The following is a 15,770-nucleotide window of genomic DNA, read 5'->3' as shown; positions in this document are numbered from 1 at the left end:
ATGCCTTATCAATTCAACAATGTATAGCTACATAAAAAAATCCTTGCTCTTTCTTGCCTTGAGGCCACTGAATGAGTGAGGTGACAGAACTCGCAATCACTAACAGTATTACTTGTACTCATTTGTTGGAGCTCTTCACTCTGATTGCTGAGTGACTCATCATTTTGAAGGAAATTGGCTGCTTGAGCAATTTTTATTTCCAAGGAACAATGTTACCTCCATTTACAGAGAGGGACAAGAGACTTCAACAAAATAAGAAAAAATGCATTTCATATGAAACTTATCATGTCTTACAGGTTCTGGCACAGATTGCTTTTTAAAATCAGTGTCGTTTTTACTTGTTCTCTATTAGTAATGTCTTTTAATGCTCCAGAATGATTGAGCTCATGCTCGTATCAAAATAAGGCCCTCAGAGAGGAAGTCTACACATGGCAAAAGCATTATAGGATTAGTTCACCCAAAAATGAAAATTCTATCCGTGTTTACTCACCCTAATTTCTTTCCAAACCTATCCCAAATCATTTTCCCTCTGCTGCAGCTCTCAGATTCATATTTATGTACATGTATATTTGTATACAGTATAATTTGGTGAAATTAATTGCATTAAATCAGTGAACGATGTATATCAAATAGATCAAATCTATTGTATAGTTTCAGAAGACTTTGATTATAGCATGAAAGACAAATTTACTGATTTTTGTTTTCCTTTTTAATTCTTTTTAAACTAATCTTTTGTGTTTCCTGAAACAAAGAAAATTATATTTATGATGGCACTGAAAGAACGGAGTAAGTGATGACAGAATTTTAATTTTGAGTAAAATATTAATTTAGTTGTGTTGTTGTAAAAAATATATTTTTTGTAATGTAAACATCAATAGGGTTTAGTGTTCTTTTTTTCAGTGTGCTTTATAATATCATCTTTTGTATCACAAAAATGAAAAAAATTATACAGGTTTGGAACAACAAGAGGGTACATAAATGAAATAACTTATTAATTTCTTTATTTATTTGGTTGATCTATCCCTTTAAAACACACAATGATAAAAAGTCTAAATCAAATTTATTAACAATAATAATCACAATCACACATTTTTCCTTCAGTAAAACACTTAATTAACCTGACTGTCAGATAGTTACTGTTGCCAAGCAATGTGACGCATTCATTTTATGTGCTTGCATATCAGCTCTTTAACTTTTTCCAAACATAGCTTATCATTTTAAATTAGAAATATATGTTATAATAATGCACCAAACATGATGGATGAAGAAAGTTTAGGTTTCTAGTTAATGACACATACATTGCATCTTATCTCTATCAGAACAACAGCTTACTGTTAACAAAAGCAACACGGTTCAGGACCAAACACATCCATTCAGCTTGTCACTAACCTGCAAAGATGCTATTCATTATTCTCCATTTTTGTTCCCCTGTTAAAATCCATGCTGAAAATCAGTGTGGTTAAATTGGCAAGACTCCAGCCACTAACGCACTGTAGACCTGCAGAAGAGGGCTGTAATAATTGACACAGCATTGACAAATAAAGCTAATGAAAAAAGCTATGTGGTTTGTGAGTAAACCGCCCCTTGCATCAAAGCCAATAGATAGCGCTTAGTACGAGTTTAGAGATGACCTTATTTAATCACGTTTCATCTAAATAAACTGAGGAGATGCCTAAATATAATAGTAGTACAACTCTTGAATAAGTTGTTGAGATAAATCAGTGCTTCTGATAACATATTGGTTCTATTTTTCATCCATTCAAAATGTTTGCAATCTTAAGATGCTTGCCAGTGAGTCAGTCTTCAGTATTATTATACGTTTGAAATGTCCTTCAGCGTGCACTGAGAGTAAAGTGGATCTTGGATAGCCGGGCCCAGCAGGATATTTAGATGTGCTTTTTAATTCCAGCTCTCGATTTAAGGGTTTTTGGGTTCAAGACGTCGTGTTTTTGTATTTGCATAATCAGATAAATCTTTCACCAGTGTAATCCAATTTTGAAACAAACATTTTCTTTGTCTAGTCCGTTGTGAAAGAGATAGTACTGTGAATGTTTTTGCGCATCATGCAGAAAGCAGATGTGTGCTAACTGACTTTGACACCTGTGTAGCTGTTATTGATTGTGCCGTGGAACTTAATGAAAGCCGAATTACTTTACAACAAAAGGTGGTATTAAAGTGATAAAAATATGCACCATTTCTGACGGGTTAACAAGCATCAAGAAATTAGCTGCCACTTTTTGACAGATGCCTTGAAAACACCCCAACACCCCCCTTGAACTCTGAATTGATCAACAGAAGTGTTTCGAGTAAGGCAGTGAAGGGTGTGAAGAATGTATTGACATAGGAACCTGCAGAGATACAGCGTGACTTTATGAGATAAATAGAGGGTGCTTTTGTTTCCTTATGGAATGCATCCTTGTCCTTTTCATCAGGTTTCTTTGGGCTGAACATTACCATTCTGCTCTCTCTTATGCTTTGGTCATCATTAATTAAGACGACTCGGCGTTGGCTTGTTGACCTCTATGGCACAGGGGATTTTGATGGGTTGTGAGAAGCTCATGGAATCTGGCCCAAAGCCTGTTTTCTCCCCCGTTCAGACATCCGCAGTGGTTGATGCATGGCAATTTAAATCCCCTCTTCTAATTAAATGTGATCTGCACTTGAGCTAAATGACATTTTTACAGAAGGCTATCTCGTACCTTCAAGACAAGGTGACATTCCACTTTCCATTATACAGGATTATAACAAGTAGCCGGACTCTTAGAAAGTACGGCTTGAGCGTTGGCTCTCCCTGCAAAAATCTGTTATGGTGATGTGCAGGCAGCTTTGAGGAATCAAAGGGATTTGGGACTTAATTCACAGCTTAGCCATTACATCCCAGGTGTCAGCACAATGCAAAGTTCAGCACTAAATCATTAATAAAATAATGCCATCAGTTGTTTCCTGCAGAGTTTGTTAAATGCTAGGAATTCCAGTGACTTCTTTCTGTATGGATTCTGTTTTTACACAGTTGTACAAATGTCCTTTTAATCTGATTCTTCAAGTTGCGTTCCAGGAGTTCTGTGAAGCACTGGGACTTTTTGTTTGCTTTAGTCAGAGTGTCAGTGTGTGTATTAGTGATAGGGATTTTGCTGTTTACATTGTTATGCAAATAGGTGGCAACAAGTGACTGGCTTTACAAGTGCGTTATTTTAATCAGTCATTCAAACCCATTTGATCAGTCGCACTGATAGAAGCAATGAGTCATTTGAATTATTCAAACTTGTGCGCAAAACTGGAATATCGCATTGAACATTTGAGAAAGTTTGAGAACGCAGTCGTTCGTGTAACACAATTATTCAGAAATACTTTGACAACAGATACAAGACCATAACAACATATAGATGCTGTGAATGAGATCCGTCCACAGCTAGTCAAGTTATCCCATCTCATAGTGCAAAGTCACATGACTTTTTCGATGTGAATGTAGGAATTTATTTGGTAAATGTGTTTCCTAATTAGTTTGTGGATTTTTTGTTATTGGGTAAAACTTTTATCCTACTCAAATGTGTGCATAAGTTTCTTATGCAAATTTTTAGAATTTATCCACATCTTGGCATGTCCATCCAGTGTTTTTTTATATTTTTTATTTTTTTATGCAATACTCCAAAATGCATAGAAAAATAGGTGGATGGAAACATAGCTATTGAATTATTTGCACAAATTCTTTCAGAAATGCGGGTCTTTAGTCTTTATGATGAGTCATTAAATCATTCCATTAAAAACTTGTTCAGGAACTAAATCGACCAAAACAAGTCTTTGATAAGTCATTTGAATCATTCACTAAACTGATTTGTTAATTCAAGATTTAAATAGGTGACTGTCTTTATGAAGGAGGCCATTAATTCTCTACTCAACCAATTTGGTTGTGGCATTTCTGCTGTAAATTTATTTTGAGCTGTTTTCAATGGTTGAGCAAAATGACACAAAGTAACTGTGGTTGTTGTGTCTAAAATGTAAGTTAATGAAAACGTTTTGTTGGTTGAACGGTTTATGAAAGTGGTATCACACTATTATGCTGCCATCTTGTTAGGCTTATAACTTCTCAGTAGTTATAATGTAATATTTTCTGATTAGTAATGGCGATTTTTGAGTTTCACACTAAAAAGGGTCTTCGGGACACTCACTCTTTTTCTTTACTTGTTGGACTGTTATATAGTTGTGGTATCGCTGTTTTGCTTTGCAACACATAAAGCGGGATGCTCATGCTTTAAAATGGAAATAATTTGTTGCCTTTTTTGTGAAACATAAGTGTGATGTTTAGCACTAACACTATGATTTAAACTAGGATTGGGGGAGGTCTACAAATTTGGCATCAGACGATGTCTACAATGAAATTGTACAATGACATTGGCAGGGGTGTGGTCGAGCAGGGGGTGGGAAGAGTTTGGGGTTTGGGGCATGGGGTAAATTATAAAGGAAAACAACTAAAGAATACTTACACCTTGTCTACTCCAGATGCAACCGACATTGTCTGTCAGTCATCGTCAATCCAAACCTACATTAAAAAGTTCAAGTGTTCAATATTCAATATGTGCAGTGTTGAGGAGCTCCAGGAAAAAGTTGTGATCCACTGGCATTAAAAGAGCAGTCATAAGTAATAAAGTTATGGAAGAGATTTAAATTTCACTTCATGATAGAAACATCCATCAAGTATGCAGATCATGTTCATGTGACAATGTTCCTTAGGTGGATTAAAACCACTACTGTAAAACTCTGTTAATACCACTCACTCACCCCTGAGTAGTTATATAGAGGGTTTTCAGTACATTCAGCACATTGAATGAAAAATGCATTTTGCGCATGACTCATGGAGTATTGTTCACTTCTCTTCTTGAGAGATTCATTTTTATCTTTCAAGTGGGGTGGCCCTAATGACTATGTATATATAGGAAGACTGGAACTATTATAGCCGTCAATGGATTTTCCCTGTTGGAACATTCAGATCAAATAATATTGTAGAAAATGATGCTGTCTCCACTGGATGTAGCAATGTAGCCACACTGTAAGGTTGCAAGTTAATAAGTAGAACTGCACTGTCTGTTTGCTTATGTGCTTCGATCAAAGTGTAAAACCTTGAGAGATGTTGAGGCAGGTTAAAAGCATTTGGTTAAGTGGGAATATTGACCAGTTATGCGTCTTTTTGCTTCGCCCCACTTTATATGATGATTGACAGGGTGGGGGTGTGATCGCCTCAGAATGCATTATCAAATCCACATTGACTTAAAATACATTATCGTAGGGTATTTAATGAAAATTCAATCGCAACGTTTAAGTGTAAGTGTCAATGCATTAAAGAAAAATAAAAGATATTTAAATAACCATTTTGCTACCCTTTTGCTGCACATTTGGCTCAGAATACATTTGGAAATTCACATGGCATTTTGCTAGTATCACAATGAAAATGCAATCACAAACATGCTCTACCCATTTGTCTAAATGTATTTAGGAAAAATGGCATTTAAATTATACTTTTGCTGCAGTATTTTATTGGACATGTTAAACATATCTAATCAATTTGGGTAATACAGTTTTATTTTATTTTATAACACTTATAAAGTGTTAAAATATGTTTTAAATTGACATTAAAACTAGTGTAGAAAATGGCAAATGTAAAGTATATAACTGAATTTTCTTTTCCATTTTGTTTCAAATGTTGCACATGTGTATGGGAAAATGAACTTTTAAAACCAGAAATACATTGCCATTTTATATATTGCATTATAATTTTTTTGCATATAACATTTCAAAATGAATTTTGCTACCCATTTACTTCCATAAAGTTTGTCTTCAAAGGGCAATGCTGTATCTGCTAGGCTGTATTATATTCACATGCTCAGTGACATATAAAGAACTCACAGTAAAAGACAAGTCAATCTTGACATCTTTATTTATTTATTGTATTTGTTTATTTTTTTATTTTTTATCACCAAGGTTTGGCATGTGCAAAAATACTCACTATCACTATCTACGGTAAGAAAATATAGCACATTTTTAAACGTATATAGCATTTATTACATACGTCTTGCATGCTTCCTAATTGCCGTATGATATAAAGAGTGTTGCAGGAGTCTTATGTGTAATATTTTCTCACATACTGTGTGACCTCTGAAAAGCCTCAGCAAGAATTATTGCTTAACATGATGGCACATTCCCAGTCACTGCAGATTTAGGTTTGGCAATACCATTAGCACATTTGCAAGCCTTTGGAACAGAGAAAAGCAGCAGTGTGCCGCCAGTGCAGTCAGCAGGGAAGATCAATGAAGGACAAGTGCGTTTAGTGGCTGGGACTGAGAGCCACATTCCCTCTTGCATTACTTGTAACATGAAATCAACTTTGTAAGCTCCTGACATTTTTCCATATATGACGCAGACAGGATTGTATTCACTCCAGCAGTGTAATTCATTGGGTGAGGAGCGTCGGGCGTGCAAATATTCATGATTTGATGGGAGGGTGCCCCACGGTTCAAGCTAAGTGTTGATCAGAAATCAGGTTTTAAGTTGTTGATACTCCAAGACAGAATAATTCTCTCATCAGACATCATTTTTTAACCTAACATGACTGGGCTTAATATGGCTGGTATGTGCGAATCCAATTTCGGCGGCTTTGCTGGAATCCAATTTCCAGCGGCATCTCGCTTTGTGATAGCAGAGCTAGCTGAAGGTGTGATAAATTCTGCTTGATAAGAACAACTAATGACGGACTGGTAGAGGGAAGAAGATGATTATGTTTTACATACTAACCTTGGCTGCCAGGGCCTGTCCTTTAATGACAGCATAATTCAGCGTTCACCTTGGGAGGCTGCCATGGATTTTAGTTTATGAGGTCACCTGCATAACCTCAATCATTCAAGTACAAGCTCTGTCTTTGCATCAGTAGCTCTCTCGTTCCCGTTTTTAAGGAAAGGCTTGTGCCACTGATGCCCCGCTGATTTCATTTCCCCTTTTCTCTTTATTCTAAACCCTCTTTCTCTTCATTCGGCTTCTCTGGATTTAAAAGTTCCCGGCTTGTAAAACCAGTGGTGTGAACAGATTAACCGGCTTGTCATTTATTTTGTTTGATTTTACTTTATTGGATTTGCTGCCTTCTGTCCTTAAATTATTAATTATTTCAAAGAGTTAGTTGTCTAAATTAATGTAGCATTTATATTAATTAATTTGCCAGAATTATATATAAGGCTCCATTTATTTAGACCATAAACACAGTAACAGCAGTAACACTGAGAAATATTATTAAACAAAAAGGATATTTTTTTTTTATGTTATATAACATTCTACACTGAAAAAGATTGTCACAGAAACAGTTTTCATTCAAAAACGGCTAGTAAATTTCACAAAGAATCAAGTAATTATTGAATTAAATGCAACATTTTGAAGTAAAAAGAGTGAAATATTACTTTCAGGGAAAATGTAACTACTCTAATAAATTTTTTACAGTGCTGTATGTTGATTTGATGCTCAGGAAATATTTATCAGTGTTTAAAAATGTTGGAAGCCATGATAGTTTTTTTTTTTTTTTTTTTTCTTAGGATTATGACATGAATAGAAAGTTCAGAGGAATAGCATTCATTTGAAATCTAAATCTTTTCTAACATTATAAATGTCTCGACTGTCACTTTTGATCAATATAATGTATCTTTGCTGAATAAAATAATTAATTTCTTTCAGATATGACATCAGAAATGTCATCATGATCAATGAAAACATGTGTAGTCAAATCTCACACAGCTGCCCTAGCACTACACAATTTTTCTATTATTATTAATATCTACTTACTCAACCCTAACCAACCTATTTTGTGAAATGTTTTGAAGAAAAATCAGTGTTTATGTATATGTATGCGTGTGGGTGTTTGTGGATGTATGATGTATATGATGTATGCTTTTAATAACAGTATTTTGATTAATGCTTGAAGACCTTCTGTAGAAGAAACCAAGTTTTTGAGCTCCTCCAGCCTTGTAGTTCACTGATATGTAACTTCTACTGCCACCTCATATTTTGCGAGCTCTTTTTGTATAGGACAAAGTGTCCCGTGGGATTTGCATTATTAAAGCACTTTGATGTGCTTTACTTGTTTTCATTCTAGAGAATGTATTATCCCGTGGTGTGTGAAGGGGTAAAGTAGCACAGATATGTTAAAAGGCACCGGCAGCCTCCAACCAAAGCATAGGGAGAGGACGCTTTACTCTTCAGACATCACAGAGGTGCCATCTGTGAAACAGTACATGAGACGATGCGAGCAGCAGAGGAAGTGTTCCAGATAACCCCCACAACCCCTTTATTTTGCTTTATGCCAGATCACTTTATGATAGTGCCTAGCTTGCATATTCCCTCAGGGAAAGGGTTTTCTGTCTGCGGCACTTGTCAACATTGACATCCATACACCGATCACAAAGGGGCTTTAGTTCTAATGCCGCAAGTGTGCGTGGCACAGTGACATTGCTGTGTATGCATTTTTTTTTTTTTTATAATGTAGCAATTTCTTGCCCTTGTCTCCATTCTCTTTAGAATCTCGAACTTCAGACACTTGGCTGATTTACTGCTGCATTTTTAATAAATCAGAACTAACAACTTTGTTAAATCAAATTCACATCCCTTTTACCTTTTTTTCCTTCCATCCACTAAGTCAAAATACATTTTACAGCAACTAATGCATTTTTCAAGTAGCTGTTTTTCAGACTGTTTGTTCCTTTTTGTTAAGGACCACTTTAATGCTAATGTGAAACAGCTCTCTGAGAAATCACTGCAAGGTCTGACATGCCTTGCCAGTTCAGCTCTCTTACTCAGGCCTGTCACTGTTCCCCATGCTGTAGACAGCAGACGAGCTTTGTGAGACATTGGAAAAGCTTGGTGTGTGAGAACGTCATGCTTGTCCTAGACCAGCTGTCCATGGCGAGATCTTAAAAGATGCGAACAGGAATTAACAATTTAGATATTTTGTCTGAGTGAAAGACGTTGGTATATTTATTTCTCTATATTGATTGGTTTATTTGCATGTAGTTATTGAATAGTTAGAAATTCAACACATCAATCAGCAAGATCTATTAGAGGTATTACAGTTAAATGGACAAAAATTACACATTGCACAAGCATTTATGTAAGTTATGCATGCTATTTATATATGCGTGTGAATGCACCCTTCATCATTTTGAGGAACCTGTCAAGTGGTCTAACAAACGATTTTGAAATGCCTCAGATTAAATTAAGAAAATTAGTGGAGATGTTGTAGACGGTCTGGAAAAAAATAGCTGCTCTCTAGACATGCATACAGACTGCAGGAAGCACACGATTCATTTTTCCTGTGTCACTATATTGCCACCTAGTGATGGTCACTCACTTACCTTTTCGTCCGGAAAGATCAAAAATGATCTGAGATTGAGTAAATACTGCTGGCAAAACATTCCCTTTGAAAGTTGCTACTCAGCATATGATACAGTGCATTTAAAGTAGTACGGTGGAGACTTTTTTCATCAATATAATTCAAATAGGAATGTGGTGTATTGTGAAAAGCATCATCAGCAGTGATTGAAACCTACTCAGAAATGCAGCCTGTTGAATTTTGCATTATGCTCAATGTAATAAACACCACAAATAGACTTGTTTTCTTTGCTGAAGTTACACAATAACTTGGATTATAATACATTTTTAATCTGTGAGGTGCATTAATTGACACGGTAGGTTATTACTTGAGAAACTGCATTAAGCGTGTAAAGTGATTATCAATGTAACAATAATGCAATGTCGACGTAATAATCTATTATGAATGATGCGCTGCATGAGAAATGAATTTGTTAGTTAGGACAACATAATTGAATGTCTGATGCAAAGTCGAATGAAAGAAATGTTGGTTGAAGTTATATGTTTTCTGGGCATTTAAATGCCGAAAACAAGTTCTAAGGGCCTAATGTGAATACCAAAAGGCCCCCAGTGTATGAGAGTCTCTTTTAATATCTTCAGAGTTGTGGATGTGTTTGTAAGACTTGCTTAGCTTAACTTAAGAAACAACCGTAGGGATTTTTCATGTCCAATCAATAGTCTAGTCATCAATCGGAACTGGCTCATCCCTGCTTGCTTGTGCTTGATCAACGGTTTACATGCACAAGGGACAAGGCCTTTGCTTAAATTCCACTCCCAGCACAGTGAAAAGTAGGAAAAAATAGTCCAGCCCTTAGCGGGCTTCTCTTGTCAGTGGGCCCAGGACAATATCCCCCCATCCATCCTGATGCAGACCCATGACCTGCGACAGAGTTTTTTTAAATGGAAGCCAAGCCAGCGTAGCAACATCAAAACATATTAATTTAAATTAGTTTTTTCTTTTATTGACTTATTTGCAGTCTCTTCATATGACTTTGATTGCAACGCCACAGAAGCAAGAAATCTTAGGTGGGGAATCAGATCAAGCAATTAGATGTTGCTGTGGTTGCAAGACCAAGTTAGTCACATCAAAGACACAGATCTTGGGAAAATAATAATCACAATGTATGGTGTCTTTACATTGTCGAATGTAAGGAGAAATCAAAAGCCTGGGAATATCATGCATTTTAACTGTGAATTATGATTCATGCACAGTTCGATGCAATCTAATGCTTATAAGCTTTTGCAGAAGCAGCGTCATGTCCACTGGAACTGAAGAAGCGTGTGCGCCCTAAGAATTTTCATCCAAATGGATTTTAAATGCATGTTTGTCTAGAACTCGGTGTCAGAAATCACCCATTCACATGTGTAAATTAGGTCAGCCCAATCCAGTCTCATTTTCTACAGATCATTGCTTTCAAAAAACGGAACATTTTGTCATCATCTACCCTTGCTCCCTGCTCATTTTACTTGATACTTGACACAGAATAAAGCTGTTCATTTCTATATAATAAAAAGGCATGTTATCACCACCTGTCATGGGAGTTACAGTTTTCTTTTTTTTATTATTTTTATATAAAATTTGATAATGTGTTTTTAGAAATATTTAATTCCGTTGTATTTTTATATAGGTTTTACATTATTCTAAAATAATAATGATAATTGTATATTAGACCATAATTTGAACTCGGGTCTCCTTACTTGCTAATCAAACACTGTGCCACTAGACTTATCGAAGACATATCTTATGTGTTTAATGAACTAATAAACTGTGCAGTTTATTTATTTTTAATTAGTCATGTCTTATCTTGCATAGGTAAGCAAAGTGAGCCAGGTCTGCCATTGGTTTCCTCTAAAAATAAACAATTAAAGCATGATGTCCCTTATTATTTTTGTGTGTTTGTGAACGTTTTATGATGTTGTTAATGAAAATCCAAATTCTACAGTTCAAGAAAATATTTTTCCTTATTTCTTCCTTTCAGACTGAAGCTGGTTGCACAGACTAAGCAACCTTAATTGGACAACTTTATAAGCTGAAGTTCACCTGGTAATGTAAGAAGTGTAACAGTGCTGCGACAAATGTTCTTGCACCTTTGACTACAGATGAGATGAGAAAAGACACATTCGTGAAGAGTCTCGATTAGAGTTGTGTTTGATCCAAAATAGCCACCATCACTGCACTCAAATCCCATGTACTTGTATTTAATAATGATACGATTTACAGACTTATTGTAGGTACAAATATATCTAAGTACATTAATTATTCACAAACACATTTAAATTTATTAAACAAAGGCTTAATTAACGACATCATAATTTTTGTTTTGAGTTCAATACAGCAATACACACCCACACAAAATTAATTTAATTAATTAAAAACAATACAGGCACTTGCATTCAAAGTTAATGGGGCCAGTTTTGCAGGATTTAAGTTCAGGAATGTGAAGTATATAATTTGATAAAAGTGCTCACATGAATGCTTCTCATAAAAAAGAAAATTGTGTTATTTGGGCCCTGAAATCGTTTAATTCATTATTTTCACTGTTTTAGGGCTTGTGTTGCATTTCACAGTTAAAAAATAAATAACTATGCGGAAATATTAGCAAGTGATTTACTTCCACACTAAAATCTTAATAATGTTAACACACTGTAAATAAAAAAGTAATAAACAATTTGAGGAGTTCAGGAAAAAATCATATTTCAGTAGTTCTACGTATATTTCATGTTTTTGTAACTATTAGTGAAGTTTACTAGCATTTTCTAAGGAACGGTGTCTAGTTAGGCTCCATTCACTTCCAATGTGAGTCTGTAACCCAGATGTTTGCTCTTCTATTCAAAGAAAAGGAGGGACAAGTGGAAATAGGTTTTTATGATAATCAACATTACCCCACAAATTCTGTTAACTGGGTTTGACTTGTACCGAACCCAGAATATTCCTTGAATACGTTCATGAATTTTTTTACTAATAAGCGAGTCCTTTTCAAAACCGCAGGCTACATCAATACCACATCACAGATCTGCTCTATTGATGCGGCTGCCAGTGTAAAAGTGAAAGAGAGGAAATGGGGACCTGTCATTAGGACTTAACATAAAAGTATGAAGGAAATAAAGCCGTGCGAGAAGAATAACACAGGTGTGAGAGAGCTCAGAGGCGGCAGCTAAAGCATGGAGAAGTGGAAAACTACAGAAATAGAACGTTAGTAAGACTTCTGCAGCATGTAAATGAATTGATAATGGATCTTTAGTAGCACACTATAGCACGGCCTGTGTTATCTGTTAAGAAAACCGAGAGGTAATCATATTTTTATTAATCCCAGCGGGATATTTGCATAGACTGCAGCTAGCTTTTCCCGCCAGAATTCCATGTTCCAGCACGGAGGCACTTAGGCTTGCCATTTAAACACTAACCTAATGGGTGAAGATAAATGACCTCCATGTTTTGAACTTGGCCACACCGCCTACGGCAAGAGGGGAAAGTTGTTGTTTGTTTCCAACAACAACAACTGCGTGTCCTTGTTTTTCTCCATGGCAAGCAGTTCAATTTATGGTCGGACTCATACTTTGGTGCAGTTGTTAAATCATCCTTATAAATTAAACAGCAGGTGCTAATTGAGGAAGGGAAAAACGCACCCATAATTATTAGCATCCAGCAGAGACACATGTCGGAGGACAGGCGGCGGACGCTCTGCTGCCTTGACAAATAAAAGCAAGTCGAAAGTAACTGCTGTCGTGTATGTCAGCAAATATAGGTTGAATTTGAAAGGCAAAGCATTTTCTTTATCACTTTTCCTCAAATAAGTGGATTTGCTGTCTACCTTTGTATTAGCAATAGAGTAGTGCAAGTGAGCAAGGCAGATATGAAGCGACACATCAATTTATGTATTTCCAAAGCAGAAACTGGCCATTTTTGTTGGTGAAGTTGATTGCACATTGTAGGATTGGAGGTAGCTTTACTGCTCGGATGTCTCGATCTATTGTACTGTGTCGCCAGTATAAACTGATTAAACGAACATCTGGTTTTCAAAGTGTGCCTAATGATGTCACATTCATCTTACTCTAAATGGCTTAAGTGCATGTAATTATATTTTTAATTAACCATGAATCTGTTTCTGTCAATTACAGCAATTTGTCATTTTCTTATGAAAGATACAGTGCAATATGAGACGGGATGCATTCAGTCAAATTAAATAACATATCTGTTTCCTCGGATCGGTTTATATATTCTTTTAGGCATGACGGGGGGGTGAATTTAATAGGTCCTCATCTGTTTTAGCTTCTGAGGTTTCATAGTAGGTGGCAATTTGATTACCTCGAGACTAAATTGCCTTATCCTTCCAATCTTGTTCAAAATGCAAAACCGACTATGTGTTTCTTAGAAATAAAACATTCAAATTAATATAATCCTTTAATGCATCACTTGACACTTTTGCAGTTTCTTCAAAGTGGAAGCATACGTTTTGACTTAAATGATGAGTCGGATGCATCAGTCAGACACTTGTTCCATCTCCTCGCTGCTCCTTTGATAATCTTTTTTTTTTTTTTTTTTTCTCGATGGATCGCTAATTCCTCATTAAAAATGATGAGCTTCTTCATCACCTTGCTTTTGAAAAGGTTACTCCTTAGCCCAGAGGAGCAGAAGGGAGTCCTTCGCCTAGACCTGACAGCTTTCGCCCAGGTTTGCTCATATTGATCAGGGACTTCAGGTTGCCTTTCCTCCATTTGAACCCAATATGGCGTCTGCAGTGCGGCATACTAAAATGATGTATAATCAATGATTCATAAGCACCAACCTGGCTTGTGCAAAGCCATCAAAATTATACAGTACTATAGGCGATGATTTCATGCTGAAAAGACCTGGAACCATTGACAAAAGGTGGATAAAATGTGATTCTTTGTCCATGTTAAGGTATGGTTTAAGAAGATTAAAAAGACATTCACACATAATTGGGATGTATTGTGTACTATATTTAAGTTTGTATGCAACTAATTTGAAATGCTCTATCATCTGTCTATCGATCTATCTATCCTTACAAGATACTACCGTTCTTAAGGTTTCCAAGGTTTCTGAAGTCAAATTCTCTGTTGATGTATATCTTATATAAAGATAAAATGTCTTTATTGTAAGAGTTCTGACACACGGCAGAGCTACAAACATCTGTATCGAAAATAGAAGTGTCCTTGAGGATGAAAAATCAGTTCAATCTTATTTCAGCTCCTTGTGTAGGAGAGCCGTAATTGAAAAAGTTAAGTTGTTGAACTAGTTTGCAACACATACTGTGTGTATATGAGCGAGAGAGAGAGACAGAGAGAGAGAGAGAGTCAGATTTAGTCACGTAAATTGAATCAGGTCAACTGTATCATCACGAATACAATTTGGGCCATTATATCTCTATTCTTTGCCATTGGACAGGGGGGTAAAATAGCTCTATAATGGTTAGAAAATGATGTGGAAAGCAAGGGGCATGAAGATGTGTTGAACATGACTCCAGACATGAGTGGAAATTGTGAAGTACAAACAGATATAATTCCTCCTCTACCTCTTTAATCATTTTGCCTCATTTTAACAAAGAATCCATTAATAATGTCATGGATATTTAGAGTGTGCTTTGATAAATGAGATCCTGCCCCCTCTGTCTGGTGGGATTCCCATCCTCTTCTGAAACCCTGAATTAATACAATATCGCCGCCTGCTCTCAAAAGGACTTCACGCGTACTAGTATTAATTACAAGTGGGAAATGACTTTGTTCATCAATCAAATAATTTTCCTCAACTTGTCAAAAGCAATGCTGTCGCACTATGCATGAAGGCCCCTTTGCTTTGTTAACGGCGCTATTGTTTTGACAGAAAGTGAATGGAAAGCTGCTGCCTCTTGTTCGTCTGGTTGTCATGAGCTGCTCAGCCACCCTGCGGAGGCAAAGTTCACTTATAAACCCCAAACAGAGCGGAAACAAATTATCACATCAAGGTAGATTAATAGCACGTGCTACGGAATAATCATTGCTGCTTTGAACGCGAGCGACGTCTGTGACAAATGCTTGAAGATCTTACAGATCAGCCTTCCCTGTACTCACTGAGCAAGCTCTGTGTAAAGGGCAACTCAGATTGCAAATCGTGCTTTTCTGTTTCTTGGATGTGCTGATTTGAGGGATGAATTCACAAAGAAGATGCATTGTTTTTGTGGCAGTATTTTAGTGCAAAACTTCCCTGCCATAAGGGCCAGCCACAACTACATTTTTTTTGGTTCCATTAACGTCCTTTAATAAAAATAAGTACATGTAAATTTCGCAGCATTCCAAAGCTGGAACTGCCTGAGCAACCAATCGATTAGCTGAATTTAAAAAAAACGCAATCTGCAGGATTGGAGCGTTGCAGTAAT

At 36.2% G+C, this 15,770-nt stretch overlaps 1 long non-coding RNA gene across 1 annotated transcript in view; it reads left to right on the top strand.

Annotated features, from left to right (window-relative positions):
• LOC127971588 (uncharacterized) overlaps positions 1-15,770 on the top strand; it is a 61,265-nt gene that overhangs the window by 14,571 nt on the left and 30,924 nt on the right. The window lies entirely within an intron of this gene.

Source organism: Carassius gibelio, chromosome B14 (assembly GCF_023724105.1).
Source record: "Carassius gibelio isolate Cgi1373 ecotype wild population from Czech Republic chromosome B14, carGib1.2-hapl.c, whole genome shotgun sequence".
NCBI lineage: Eukaryota > Metazoa > Chordata > Actinopteri > Cypriniformes > Cyprinidae > Carassius > Carassius gibelio.
This window is presented reverse-complemented; position numbering and strand designations above follow the sequence as displayed.